General features: G+C 34.8%; 1 protein-coding gene across 2 annotated transcripts in view; it reads left to right on the top strand.

Annotated features, from left to right (window-relative positions):
* The window catches only part of COL8A1 (collagen type VIII alpha 1 chain), an 86142-nt gene that overhangs the window by 36905 nt on the left and 34113 nt on the right, over positions 1-15124 (top strand). For both annotated transcript variants that reach the window (XM_087721375.1, XM_087721374.1), the window contains exon 2: positions 14551-14662. The gene's annotated coding sequence lies outside the window, so the exon portion shown is untranslated. The remainder of the gene's footprint in view (positions 1-14550; positions 14663-15124) is intronic.

Raw genomic sequence — 15124 nt, 5'->3', positions numbered from 1 at the left:
AGGAAACCACCTCTGCTTAGAGTCTTCTACCCCATGTCAAGCATGAAAACTTAGGCCATTTCAGACAAATTGTTGTCCAATCTCTTCTTTAAAAACCCCAGCATTGGAGCACCCATGACTTCTGGAGGCAGGTCATTTCATTGATTAATTGTTCTAACTGTCCAGCTGTTTAACTAAAGAAATTTCTCCTTAGTTCTAGATTTGTTCTCTCTTTGATTAGTTTCCATGTATTGGTTCTTGTCCTGCCTTAGAGAATAAGTTCTTTGTGGCAACCACTTACATAATGGAATAATGAGGTGGTATATGCAGTAATGATTCTGTGCAATCTTTCTTGTTTCTAACAAGTTTATCTTTCTTGGTCTCAAGTTTATCTTTCTGGTCTCAAGTTTATCTTTCTTGGTCCCAAGAGACACGCATTAAGCATGATTTCAGATATGCCCTGCTAGTTTCAGTTTTGAAACACAACTAACAAGAATTTGGCTTTTGTTGTGAGCATGGAACTTACCCTAATGCAAGCTTCTGAATTTGCCTTGATAGCTTGACTGAGAAGGTATGGATAATTATTATTGAAAACTGCTTTTTTCTGAGTTAGCTTATTATCCACTGTGCTGTATATTGTATACTGTACTATAGCCAATTGTCTGTTTTGCTGACAATAAATTTCCAAGAGACTTCCATCTAGATTTCAGGGAATCTTATTCCCAGCACTCCCAAGAAATCCAAAATTGAATCTAGTAAGCAAAGTAATGGTATACCACAAAATTAAGGCTTTGTCAACCACTGCAACCGATGTACTTTCACTAAGGAAACCATTACTCTGGATATGTGGTTTGGCAGTGCTGTTGTAAAAAAAGTATGCATGCTGTTGTAAAAAAAAAGGAGAGAGAATGAGCTAAAATAATTATTTTAATGTTGAGTATCCAGAAGACTCTTCTGCAAAAAAAAAGCATATAAGCAATAAAATAGCAAACTTTTTTGATTATTCTGTAATCAGTTGAACAGAACAGAAGGCATGTTTGGTGAGATGAGAAATGGGGCAAAACGAATGTGCCAGAATAAACCTCCTCTAGGAATGCCTCATGGGAACCCTCTCATCAAACCCTATTTGTTAATGTAAGTAAGACAAATAAACAGTCACAACAGATTTCTCCAGTATGCATGATTTAAATATGATCAGTCAAAAAACTAAAGAGGTCTTTGGTGAATGGAAATCTCATTTTTCTTCTATCAGTCCCAAAATAGATCATAAAGTAATGGAGCATAAGACATAACCAGTAAAAAGAACTACTTTTCTTAAAACGAATGCATAGCACAGTGTGGGAGGAGTCATTTTAGGACATCCTGCTTGCTCCATTCCCATCTGAAATTTTTTCCTACCCTTTAGGAAATAAGAAAGAAGTTTTAGTTATAAGGGTGTGTACAACTAAAGTGACAATTGCTTGAAAAGCTGCTACTCCAAAAATCTGCAAGCAGTCAGATAATCACCTCCACTTGAGCCTGGCCGGAGAAAAAATAGCATACCCTTCAGGATGTTGTCCATCTTGTAGTTTTGTTTTATACATTCACATTTGCTTTCAAACGTGTGAAATTTTATATTGATGTTTATATCACATTCATAACTTGTGAAAACCAAGTGCACCTGAAAAAACATTCTGGACCTTTTCACATGTACATATTAAATGCTTATGTGTGAAGTAATGTGTCACATGACATTACATTAATACATATTTGTGAATGCATATTTGTTGAACCAAAGCTTTAGAAGATTTGTTTGTGCGTGAAGTGTTCCAAGTCAGCAATATTGGCAATTTATACTTTCCTTTTTTCTATCTCAGTCCTGAATATTAACTCCACCTCTAGATTATTGTATAGCATTTTAGCCATCATACTTTTTATACAGGGATACTATGCAGTTTGAAAACATGAAGAAGAAGAAAAGCAACTTTATTTGGAGCAGTTTGCCTTAGGAAAAGTTACAGCTAGTGAGGGGGTTTAACTCTGTGGGAAAAGCTAGTGTGGAAGCATATAAAATTATAAAATAAAATGTCAGGTTTAATGAGATGAAAAGGATAGAGAGTTAAGACTAATAAAAGGATGCCCTTGTTCACAAAATGCCTAGTTAGACTATAGATTTTGTTGCCATCTGATACTGGTGACAGCTACAAAATTGGATGATTTTAAAAGACAGCTAAATAAATTCATGAGTAGCAGGCCAACTAGTAGTATCAACAATTATATACAATACTCTAAATCATGTACTCGATCTGTCAGGGCTTTTCTGATGTTCATTATATCTTTGGGGCAAAGGGAATCTTTGGAGCAAAGAGAACTGCTGCTGTGACATATTTCTATTAACTTGGATTTGCCTATTATAATATTTCTTAATCTATTATTCCATTCTGAAAATCTCATGATCTTACCGAATACTGCATAGTTTTGTTCTAGACTGCAGTTACCCAGAATTTCCAAGGAAACTAGATCTGAAACTAGATAAATAATTCCCTCAATGTTTTCAAATTATTTACTAAGTCTGCATTACTATTACTAATAATCTTCTCATCGTTCCTATCACCCATCTCATACTTATAACTGTATGATTGTAACTTCGTTGCTTGTACCCTTACAATTTATATTGATTGTTTCCTAGTATGATTTGATTGTTTATTTGTACCCTATGACTATTATTAAGAGATGTACCTTATGATTCTTGATGAATGAATTTTATTCTCCTTATGTACACTGAGAGCATATGGATCAAAGACAAATGCCTTGTGTGTCCAATCACATTTGGCCTATTCTATCCTATCCTATCCTATCCTTCCTAGCCTATCCTATTGTATTGTATTGTATTGTATTGTATTGTATTGTATTGTATTCTATCTTCCCCCTATGCTTTCCATATATTATATATTATATCACATATAATTAACTTCAGTGATACTAAAACATTATATGTTTTAGTATATATTATATCACATATAATTAACTTCAGTGATACTAAAACATTGAATCCTGAAATTACCTACATAGACCTTTGTTCTAGGACTAATTTTCAATGTCAAAACTCAGGTGCCCCCTGTTTAGTTATTTATTATATTTTTATATGCCGCCTCTATTTTTTTTCTACCATGAAACCATTATACTTAGCCAAATGCATGTTGAACAACTATGTCTTGTTCACAGCTACTTTTCTTTAGCTAGGGTGTTTTCAAAGTTTTCCACATGGCATCAGAGAGTAAGTATTCAAATGGAAGCCAGGTGTTAAAATTGTATTGGATTTATTTTGTGTAAAGCTCTTCCAAGTTCAAAGGGAGCCAGCTAAGTAAGTCTATATTGACAGGTAGGGACAAAAAATGCAACTTTGGTGCGAAGGTCAGATAGGAACAAATGATATCAGAGATGTTTTGTGACTAAAATGAATGGTAGATTCCACAGTCTAAAGAACAGGAAAACCAAAACTAGCCTCCAGGCCACTCATTTAATAGAACTCTTCTTTGTTTCTGAATTTTTTGAAAAGTTACACTAGAAATAGGAACCTGGGAACATCCTGAGGAGAAGGCTGGTTTTCCTGACAGCTTTGGATGGTGGCCTAAAGAAACAAGGAGGGACAAAAGAGGAACACTCTTTTTCAATTCTAATGCAGGATATTCAAATACCAACAGAAACAAATACTTATTACCTCTATGGAATTCTTTATTTTCTTTTTCCTATATGTTAAATTTAAAAGCATTTTTAAATCATGTTTTGGGATTCTAAACATTAACTGATGTAGGATAAATACATTGGATGTGTCTTGTGGGAACTAGCATCATTAAATTTCTAAAAGAATTGTGATGTTCCAGATTGTATGCCTGGGGATCCAAATGGAAAAGTATACTCATATCCTTGGTATTGTATTCTTTTGTTGATAAACAAAATGAAGATATGGATATCATTTAGATTTACAAATTTTAGGAAGCGTTAGAGCCTGTCCACATCGTCAGTATAGTGATTTGGTGTATTACCTTTAATTTGACTAGAAAATATGTTTCCTTTTATCATAGATGAAAAGAGAAGATGCACATTTCAGATTTGTTGAGGAAACATATGTACCACACAAAGAATATTATATAAACAAAATTGTAGGGAAAAGACTAAATCAAGACATGTATAAATAGAAGGATATCTTCTATCTATGCTTTCAAATTTTGGGCATGACTTGCTATAATTGATTATAATTGGACTTGAATTTATTTACTGTAATATCATTTATAATAATAGGAAGGAGTATTTGCCTACAATGTATGCAAACAGTTCAGAAACAAGAATTTTATTTTAGAATTATAACTAATCATGGCTTTTTCTATAAATCCTTGGGCAAAGTACTTCCTTCTAAGTTGCTAATGTAGGATAATCGGATCCTGAATAGCAAGAATGGTCATGTCTATTTGCCACTTTAGAATCTTATATTCACCATTGACACTGTGAGAAATTAAAATGGTAGTTGGAAAGGGAAGATGGGGAGGCAACCATAGCAGGCCTATTTTAGATACCCAATGTTGGCAAATGCTCAGATATATATACAATGAAACATAAAACTAGTGAGAAGCCTCTTCTGTTATATGAAGCAGGAAGAACTGAATGAGGCAATACCCAACAAAAGGAGATGTTAATTTTTTTTTCCTTTTCTGCTTCCAAAAAAAAGCTGGTTATTTAAAACAAAAAACCACGGATTGTTGTCATGCACATCTGCAAAAGTATTGTCAGTTCCAGGTTCCCAATCTGGTCTGGATCCAAGATGGATGAGATTTCTTAGCAAAAGAACTAAGCTTAGCCAAGCCCACTGAAATGACCTCACATCAATAAAGCAATCAATGCCACAGTATTAAAACTTGGGAGGAGGGGAGGGCTTCTCTAGGAAACAACTTATAAATAATAGAAAATAGTGATAGCAAATGAAAAATTTCAAAAGATAGTGTGAATCATAGCTGAAGTCCACAAGAGGTAGTCTACAGCTTTTTAAATAGTTTTCTTCCAAAAGCATGGCGTGCAATGTGGAGATGTGTTATTCTTGTATTTTGATTACTTATTGCAATTTTACTGTAAAGGGCAAAATCCCAAAGGACATTGAAGTGCAAAGGTTTTAGTCATTGAGATAAGCTCTAGGAATATAAATCATTTTTCATACAGTGAAATTATATTTGATTTCCAACAACTGCACTAATAGAAAAGACTGTCTAAAACAGGCTGTTAAACTCCTGACCTGCGGGCCAGATATGCTGGCCCCACAGATGCGCTGGCCCCACCCATGCCTGGTTTAGTGAAGGGGGGGAAGTCCCAATACGTCATGTGACACCACCATGATGATGTAAGTTTGACACCTCTGTTCTAAAATATTTCTTTATGGCTATAGAGCAGTGTTTCTCAAGCTCAACAACTTGAAGTTGTGTGGACTTCATGCTGGATGGGAAATTCTGGGACTGAAGAGCATACATCTTAGAGTTTCTGAGGTTGAGACATTGCTTTATACTATGATTTTGTTGGTCTTTAACATAAAATCTAAGGCATACTATACACTGCATATGTCTAATGTACAATTCAGATGCTTCTATATTTTTCAGCTAGAGTTCTATAGGGTTTAGGAGATCAGAGTGATTATTTTATAAAGATCATGAACAACAAAAGTAGACCAATCGATACCCTTACTGACATTGTTGTCCTAGCACTACACAACCTAAGAATAGAGCCACAATTAAACTAAGGAGATATATGCCAAGAATTAAGACAAATATGAAAATGAAAAACATAATTACAATTTAAAAATTGCAGGTGAAAACAAATAGCATTTTTCAACTGTATTTTTAATTGCAGTGTTCAGTTTGTACTCATGGTGTAAACTTATACAATAAGAAGATGGCATGTAAACTATGAAGTTGGCTCTGATTAGCCAATTCAGTTGCTACCCAGGCACAGCTTGAATCCATTAAAATAGAAATGGAATCATAACCATTCTTGGTAACTGACTGACTTGGTTCAACTGCTATTATTGTTAGGGAGGATTTTTTTAAATAGTCAAACAAGAAATTTTGAAATTTTAGTAAATGATTATGGACTGGGGAGTAAAAAAAAAATTCTTTGAAAAAATGTTGCAGCAAGCTATGTCCTTTTCACAAAGGCTACATATGAGTGAAATCCCAAGAAGTTGAGTTCAACTCAAAGGATACTTTACTTGTATATGTACATTATTAACATTGGCATTAGCTATGCCATTATAACAGGTGTCAGGGAATCCATGACACTTCTAAGTGACATTTGCAAAAGCCACAAATATTTTTTAAAATTTTTAAAAAATGATTAAATTTTTTAAATTCAGTATTTTCAGTATTTAATATTTCAGATTTCAACTCATAAAACCTTGGAGTAAAGGTGCTGACATTTCATGTAAAATCATGTAATAAAATCCAGCTGCTTTCTAAGATAGCTGGTCTAACTTGGAAAAAAAGGGCATTCCAAGCCACTACAGATAAAATGGTGTTATCTGCAAGACAAATGTGATGTGTCACATTAAATGTCATGAATACTTATAAGAATCCAAGAGTTCATAGAGATAATGGGAACACTTTGGTCAGGATCCCTAAATATTGGTAATCTGTTCTTTTTCTGAACTGCAATTGTTAGAATTCTCTGAGGAAAAAGAAAAGAATTCACTATAAAAACACTCTACATCTATATCATGATTAAGTAATTAAATAATGGTTAACCATATAGTTTAGTTCCACATGATTATAACTGACATAATTGCTTTATTAAGTATTTTTCCAAATGCCCCATATCTAGCCAACAAACATTTAAGTCATTTGAGTAGGCTGTTCAATCCTTTCCTGACTTACTCATAATGAAATTTTTGAAAGTTTAATCAGTAGTTTTAATGGAAAATAGATAGGCCAGTGTATATTCATATTTCAAGAGGTCAATTTATTTTTATTTATTTTTCTCCTCTCCAAGGTTTGTATTATGATTACATAGAACAAATGGCATATTTTCCCTCATTATTGTCTCCTAGCATTCGAGAATGTAGATTGGCAAATATACAGCTGTAGAAAAACAAGATTAAGCGAAGTGTGTTAGACCCACAGAAATTTTTAACTAAAATATAATGTTATTTGTTGTATAGTTTTATTGCATGCATGCTAAAATATTTTGTTTTACATAAATATAAATTAGAATTGTTGATTGAAAATGCAAAAAAGTAATAAAAAGATTTAACATGTGTGTGTGTGTGTGTGTACATACATACATACATACATACAATTTCGTTGTATTTAAGTACAGTGACAATAAAGATATACTTATATATACATACAAAGATTTAAGTGTGATAGATAGAGATAGAGAGATAGAGAGATAGAGAGATAGAGATAGAGATAGAGATAGAGATAGAGATAGAGATAGAGATAGAGATAGAGATAGAGATAGAGATAGAGATAGTGATAGATAGATAGATAGATAGATAGATAGATAGATAGATAGATAGATAGATAGATAGATAGATAGATAGATAGATGATAGATCTGTAGTGTTGTTTACATTTTCATATATATTGCATATATATATATTTCATATATATTGCATATTTCAAATAATAAGTAAAAATAATTTACTGGAACTTGATGGATTCAGAAACCAGTCATAGCAGGGTATCCAAAATGTCTCTCTTCCTTCGCAGAGTTTATTGCTTTTTATATTGTTATAACAACCAGCAAAGAGTATATAGCAACATCATCGTTATTGGTGTATTCTCCTTGTCAATCTTTAAGAACATCCCAGCCAGGGTAGAGTATCACATATCTTGATGGTTCCTGGTGGTGCTAATTAGGTGAACTCATAGACATTTGAGGTAAACGGGTACTGAAGCGTGGCAGTTTGCTGCACACGGCCTCTACGTAACCTTTATATGACCTCTATCTCTACAAGAACTCAATTAAATGTGCATTTGAAAAATTATTAGTTTGGCCTGAAAATTTCCCACTGCCATTGGTAAACTGTAGTTATCAATAGTAACTGATCATAAACTTCTTTATATATTTGTTATCAAATTATGTCTGTGCAGAACTTTGTATATTTATATTGAAATTATAAATTCATACTCTTTTATATCCTGCCTTTATTTTTAAAAAAATAACTCAGTGGCAAATTATCTTTAAACTTCTTCCTCCTATTTTCCCCACAACTATTGGGGTGGATTGGGCTGAGGGGAAAATGACTGGCCTAAAGTCTCCCAAGCTCTCATGCCTAATGCGGGGCTAGAACCCACAGTCTCCTTTTTTCTAGTCTGGTGTCTTAACAACTAGGTCAAAACATCTGTTATACAGTATATCTACGGTAAATAGAATAGAGACAGAGACAGGCGCATAGTCTGTTACTGATCATCGCCCTAACATTCTCCAAATGTTCTTACTTCCTAATTCCAAATTAAATCTTTGCCAAATATTTTGGTGCGAGGAAGCTTTCAATGAGTGTATCTATCCCTTTCATCTGGATTTTTCATCACCTGCTAGTTTCAGCTCTCATTTCCAAGCATCACGAGACTTTTCCCTTCTAATTTTCAATTATTTATGCCTTCCCAATTGGTTATCTTTGCTGTTAATCCACATTGGGATGTTGTAGGGAATAAAATGGCAACTTGTTTACTTCTTCAGTGCTGTTCACTGTCTCCCAGGTGTTTCCTATGTTGTGTCTTATCCATGCATGTTTAAAAGAGCCAGCCACTCAATAGTCACCTTAGTAGTATTCAGGATTTATGCCTGAACAAAAACCCAAAGAGGAACAGATCTACACACATGAATATCATGTCCAACCTTCCTATCCTGAACAGCCCTGAAAGATGGATGCTGAACCTCTGCTGGAACGCATATGATGAAAGAGAACCTATCTTCTCCCTGAATAATTGATGCCACTGTCATACTGATCTCTCTATTATGAAGGGGTTCTCCCCCACAACATCCTGAATGTATAGGTAGTCCTCAATTTATGGCCACAATTAGAACCAAAATTTCTATTGCTAAGCCAGGCAGTTAAGTGAGTTACACGCAATTTTATGTCCATGTTTGCCATCATTGTTGAATGAATCACTGCAGTTGTTAAATGAATCATATTGTTATTAAACAAATCCAGGGTCCCCCATTGGCTTTGCTTGTCACAAATTCCTTGGGAAGGTCACAAATGGGGATCACATGACCCTGGGTGCTGCAACTATCGTAAACATACATTGTTTGACCCTGGGGATGCTGCAATGGTTGTAAAGGCAAGAATCAGCCATAAGTCTTTTTTTTTCAGTGCCTTGTAACTTCAAGCCGGTTGCTAAACAGATGGTCGTAAGTTGTTAACTATCTGTAGCCATCCTGCAATTTAAATCCATTATTTTGTATCCGTGAACTATGCGGTCACAGGGAGCAGATTTTAATCTGCTATGACAATTCTTTATGATAACATATCCCCACAAACGTTTCTTCTTAAGAATAAATCCTCAGCTATTCAGATATTTCTTTCTATGACTTTTAATTCCATGGTCATCCCCATTGGTCTTCACTGAACCTGCGTTTTAAAGTATGGTGCTTGCAACTGAACATAACTTTTAAGGTGGTTGGCCGATACAGAATAAAAATGAATGATTTGGAAATGATACTTCTAATGGTACAGCCTAAAATGTTATTTGTCTTTTCTCTAGTAACCTTATACAGATCATCCATTTTCAGTTTCTTCCAAAATATTTTTTATGACAAAAGATTGAAAATCATTATTAAGAAAGGTATTTCTCCCTACTATTCCTATGCAGTTGCTTTTTTTTTTTTGCTTCTTTCCTATGTAAAGAACTTCACATTTGTTTTTGTGTACCCTATGATAGCTTCTGCTACTCTGTCCACTTTTTTCTTCATTAAACTTGTTTGTAAATGTATTTTGGGTGTTTCCATTTGCTTCTTATGCCCATTCCCATGCTTCCCATTGACTTGAAATGAATCCTATTTATCACTGTCAAAAAGTTTAATAAAATATTTCATTACAATACCCTAACCCTGTATTAAATATCTTTCTCCTCTTCCTCTTCCTAATATTCTTTCTACTATTTTCCCCATTGGTTAACATCAAGTTTTCCTTCATGCAATTCAAGATTTTTTTTTGAAGGACTATATTGGGATAATCTTGTTGTCCAACAATAATAATCTGGTGATTATTATTCCCTGTTCCTACTACTTTTATCATGAAGTTACCCAATTTGTCTCTATGAACTTCTGAAGCCAAATCAAAATGATGGTTCTCCTTGCCAAAACAATTTGCCAGATAACTCTGACTAGATTTGCCAAACTAGACTGCAACAAAATTTCCTGCTGTCATTTTATATAGATTTTCTTTTTACTCTGTTTGGTAGATTTTTCACTTAAAAACCATTACAACTTGGGACGATTGTAGCCGATTCTATTTTACACTTACTTTTTTCTAAAACATAACTGTTTTGGTTTCGGCTAACTAGTATAATGCAGAACTCAGATTTATGTAAAAATGCATATGTTGATATTTTTATTCAACATATTCATGAGCCAGGGTGGCACAGTGGTTAGAATGCAGTACTGCAGGCTACTTCTGCTGACTACTGGCTACCCGAAATTTGGAAGTTCAAATTTCACCATCAAGGTTAACTCAGCCTTCCATCCTTCCGAGGTGAATAAAATGAGGATCCAGATTGTTGGGGATAATATGCTGACTCTGTAAACAGCTTAGGGAGGGCTATAAAGCACTGTAAAGTGATATATAAGTCTAAGTGCTAGTGCTTTTAAAGTGTTTCCTGCAATATAATACACTTCAAAACAATGGAGAAAATTACCTTCAGATGGTCTATATTTTTATGGCTAATTAAATCAAACATAGACTTTCCTGCAGACTATCCTCTGAAGTGGGACACATATAAAGATAGATACAAGATCTTTTTTCAATAATTGTTATATAACTAATGTATTAAAAGCTTCATTTTTTACTATGGTATTTTCTGTATCATTCATAGTACATAATCTAAAACATTCAAATTTTGTATTCTAATGTTACAAACATCTAACTTTATTAGATTTTTTTTTGCAAGCACACTTAGAATTAACCAGTCCATAGACTATTGCTGTTGGCTATATTGTTTAACTCCTTTCCCAACCCCAGAAAAACAGAAATATTTGTGTTTAAATAAAGTACCGTAGCTACTATAACAGATTTGCTGATATGTAAAGATCATTACAAGCTCCAGAGGTATTTGTAGGAAACAAACATCATTGAATACTCACAAAAATCCAAAGGTTGAACACAGAAATCATAATCAGTCATGATGATATGATAAGGGGGGAAATGATTTTATGAAAATGTCTATCTAAAACTTGTGTTTAATTTGTGATGGCTCTAAAATTGCTTTGCATGGTGTATCTAGGTTTCAGTTTGCCAAATGTCCATCTAGACTAGGGTGGAGAACAACTGCCTGTGTGATTTAGTGGCTAGCTTAATTGATTAGGGAAAGTTTCAAGTTTCCACTTCAGAGCTATTGCTTAATGCATCCTCTTTCATTCTGGATCTGAAACTGTCTTTGAGGTGACACAGTCCAAAATAATTTATTAGGCATGGGCAACATTCCCAATCCATAGCATTTGGAATGTATTAAAACTATCTTGGTAGAGAGGCATAGGCATCTGTAGGAGGAATAAAGGTGGTAAAGGGGAACAATAATATAATAATACAAACTCCATCTCTTATAGACTTGTGTGTGACATTGTGATACAAGTAGAAAAGAATGAGCTTGCATCATAATGTTAAAATGCAGCTTTTGGCATCACCATGGGTAGGAACAGATAGCTAAACAGATAGGTTGATAGGTAAATAAATGTCAGGCTTAAAGCACCAAGAATGACACAATAAGTTTTCAAGTAGTTTTCTTTATTTCTGTTTACCTATAGACAGGAATCTTGCCAGACTAAAGCACACACTGCAGAATTATCAGATAAATACCATGAAAGGTGAAGGGAAGATCCTTTCTGAGCCTCTTTCTGCAAACCAAGGACTAAAAGCTTAGTTGTTTCTCTCTGGAAAAGAGCCCCTCCCTCCTCCAACTAGATTCCACCACAATGAATGTTTGAACCTATTTATTCCTTAGTGTTCAATGTACTATACTAATCAAGAACACAATAATGTCAAATCAGACTGCATTCCAAAAATGGGCAAGTATTCAGAAATGTTAATAAAATACTGCTCTGATTCGTTTATCCAAACCCCACAAGGCACAGTAGATTGAAAAGCTTTGTGTGGTAATTAGTTGTTCATGGCTTTCAGTAGTAAAAATAGTTGGTAACAAAATCCTGGTAAAAATCGTATGTAACGTAATGCATTAATGTATGAATAGCTATCTAAGGGCTGCAATATCAGTTCAGTTGCCAAAGTGTAATAAGAACTTGTGCTTCCCTGCTTCTCTAACTGCCATAATTCTTGGCTCCTTAATCATTTATATTACTAATATGCAGGATGGAAATGGTCTTAGAACAAAGGTGGGATTCATTCAGTGGTGGTATTTGGCAGGTTCTGACCAGTTCTGGAGAACTGGTAGCAAAAATTTCGAGTAGTTCAGAGAATTGGTAAATACCACTTCTGACTGGCCCCGCCCCATCTATTCTCTCCCTCCTTAGTCCCAGGTGATCAGGAGAGAATAGGGATTTTGCAGTAACTTTCCCCTGGAATGGGCTGGGAATGGAGATTTTACAGTATCCTTCTCCTACCATGCCTACCAACCCATGCCTACCAATCCACATCATACCCACCAAACCATGCCCACAGAAGTGGAAGTAAAAAAAATGGAATCCCACCATTGGATTCATTCTAAGGGCACTGTAGGTCAGTGATTTAAAGTTCAACTATTTTAGTTTCTTATTCCTTGCTTGTAGCCAACTTTGCAGATTCATTTTGATTATATTCATCTCTCATTACAATTCTTTGAAGCAAAGCATCTAGTTGTGGGATTTGGTTTATCTTTATCCAAATATTGTAATTCAGAGGAGGGCTTATATGCAGTCAACATCAGGAACTCCCCGCAATTCATCATCTGAAGAATGGAATATTTTCTGTAACTTTGGATGCTCTAAGACTGTAAGAAATTGTGCAGCTATTGTCTCTTTACATAGCAGGGTTTTTTCTTTTTGCTTTTGTTTTGTTTATCAAACTTTACTTTCCATTTTTTATTATGAAAATAAAGAAGAGTTATCAAATGTGATGTTATATATGACATTAATATTAATAAACATGTCTTTCATAGATAATAAAATCCACATCAAATGGATAGGATGTCAAGATAGGATGTCTGGGTTCTTACAACAATAGAATACTTTAAGTCAGGGGAAAGGCAAATTAAAGGGTGTACTATAGTATGTAATATTGTGCATATTCCTAAAAGCTATGTTTTTTAATATGTAAAATATGATTTAGCAAGCCAGCATCTTGAATGGAAATCTGAAGAAATAAAATATGGCTCCTCCTCTTTTGCCAGGTTTCAGAATAAACAAAGACTGTTATGGCTATTTCAGAGGATCAGTGTATTTTGGGTGTAGCTAATGAGAATGCTTTTCAGCAAACTTGGCTGCTGCTCTTATATTTAAACATCTAACTATGCAATTTGTTTTTAGAATAACAGATTTTTAACTTTTAGATCATTTAAAACTGAATAAAAATAAAGGAATAAATTGGTGTACGTCTCTCTCTGTGTGTGCGTATATAAGAACTGTGCATGGCAGAACATATATATATATACTGTATTTTTTGGAGTATAAGGCACATCAAAGTATAAGACGCACCAAGATTTTGAAGAGGCAAATTAAAAAACATTTTGCACTCAGTAGACCTCCCAAAAATTGCCAATTTTTCACCAAAACGGGCCCATTTTTATCAAAAAAGGGGCATGCATAGCCTTTAGGGGGGCTGTAGAATGCTCCTGGGAGCTGAGAGGGAAAAAGCAAAAAAAAACACCAGTTTTTCGCTCATTTTTGCACTTTCCAGCCCCCAGGAGCACTCTGGAAGCCTCCTAAAGGCTATGCACAGCCATTTTCGCAAAGGGGGCAGGGTTTCGGGAGGCAAAAATGCTGTATTCAGTGTATAAGATGCACTCAGATTTTCACCCTCTTTTTTGAGGAGAAAAGGTGGATCTTATACTCTGAAAAATACGGTATATTTCTCAAACACTGTCTGGGTAAGCCCCCCACAGTTTTCTTGACAAGCTTTTTCAAAAGTGGTTTGCCATTGCATTTTTTCTAGAGAGAATGATTGACTCAAGGTCATCCAGCTGGCTTTGTGCCTAAGAGAGGACTAGAACTCACAGTGTCCCAAGTTTTAGTCTAATGCCTACACCAAATGTCTCTCAAACAAAATACATGCATACATATACACATATAGTACAAAATAACAATGGAAACTAATATTCTGTAAATTCATGATTTAAGATAGTACTATACAAATAATAAACAAGTAGTGCAACAAAACTCTGTCCTTCTTTTTCTCTTTCAGGTTGTCCATGCTATGTAATGTAAATCAAGCTCAAGTCAAGCTCCATTGCATGTGATTACATTGATCCATCCATATTGTTTTCTAGCAGAGTGCCAGTGGGAAGGGTAAGCAGGTAAAAACGCAATGTGCATGTACTGTAATCAATCCTGTCTAGTACTTGAAGATTAACCATGATTGCCTAAGTGCTGTCTTTACAAATAGTTTATACCATGAGAACAAATGCAATTGAAATATGGAACAAACAAATGTTAACCACTACTATGCAACTACCGTACTTCCCCTAAAATAAGACTGTGTCTTATTTTATTTTAGGCTTATTTTTGGGGTGTCCTATTTTTTCCCCATGTACAGGAGGCTCACTTTTTCTGCTTGGTCAAGATGGGGAGACCACATGGAGCACCACTGCCACCACCATAAGGCAGGGAGTGGAGCTGCCCCACACACCCTGCACCAGCTTACCTCAGGGGCCCCACAGACAGGCCATCCACTGGCCAACACTTGCTTTGCCTCATGGCCACAGGCTTATATTAACCACACACATTAAAACATGCTAGGTCTTATTTTCAGGATAGGT

Source organism: Thamnophis sirtalis, unplaced genomic scaffold (assembly GCF_051295495.1).
Source record: "Thamnophis sirtalis isolate CommonGarterSnake01/CBP01778 unplaced genomic scaffold, rThaSir2_p1.2 scaffold_8, whole genome shotgun sequence".
Classification (NCBI taxonomy): Eukaryota; Metazoa; Chordata; class Lepidosauria; order Squamata; family Natricidae; genus Thamnophis; species Thamnophis sirtalis.
This window is presented reverse-complemented; position numbering and strand designations above follow the sequence as displayed.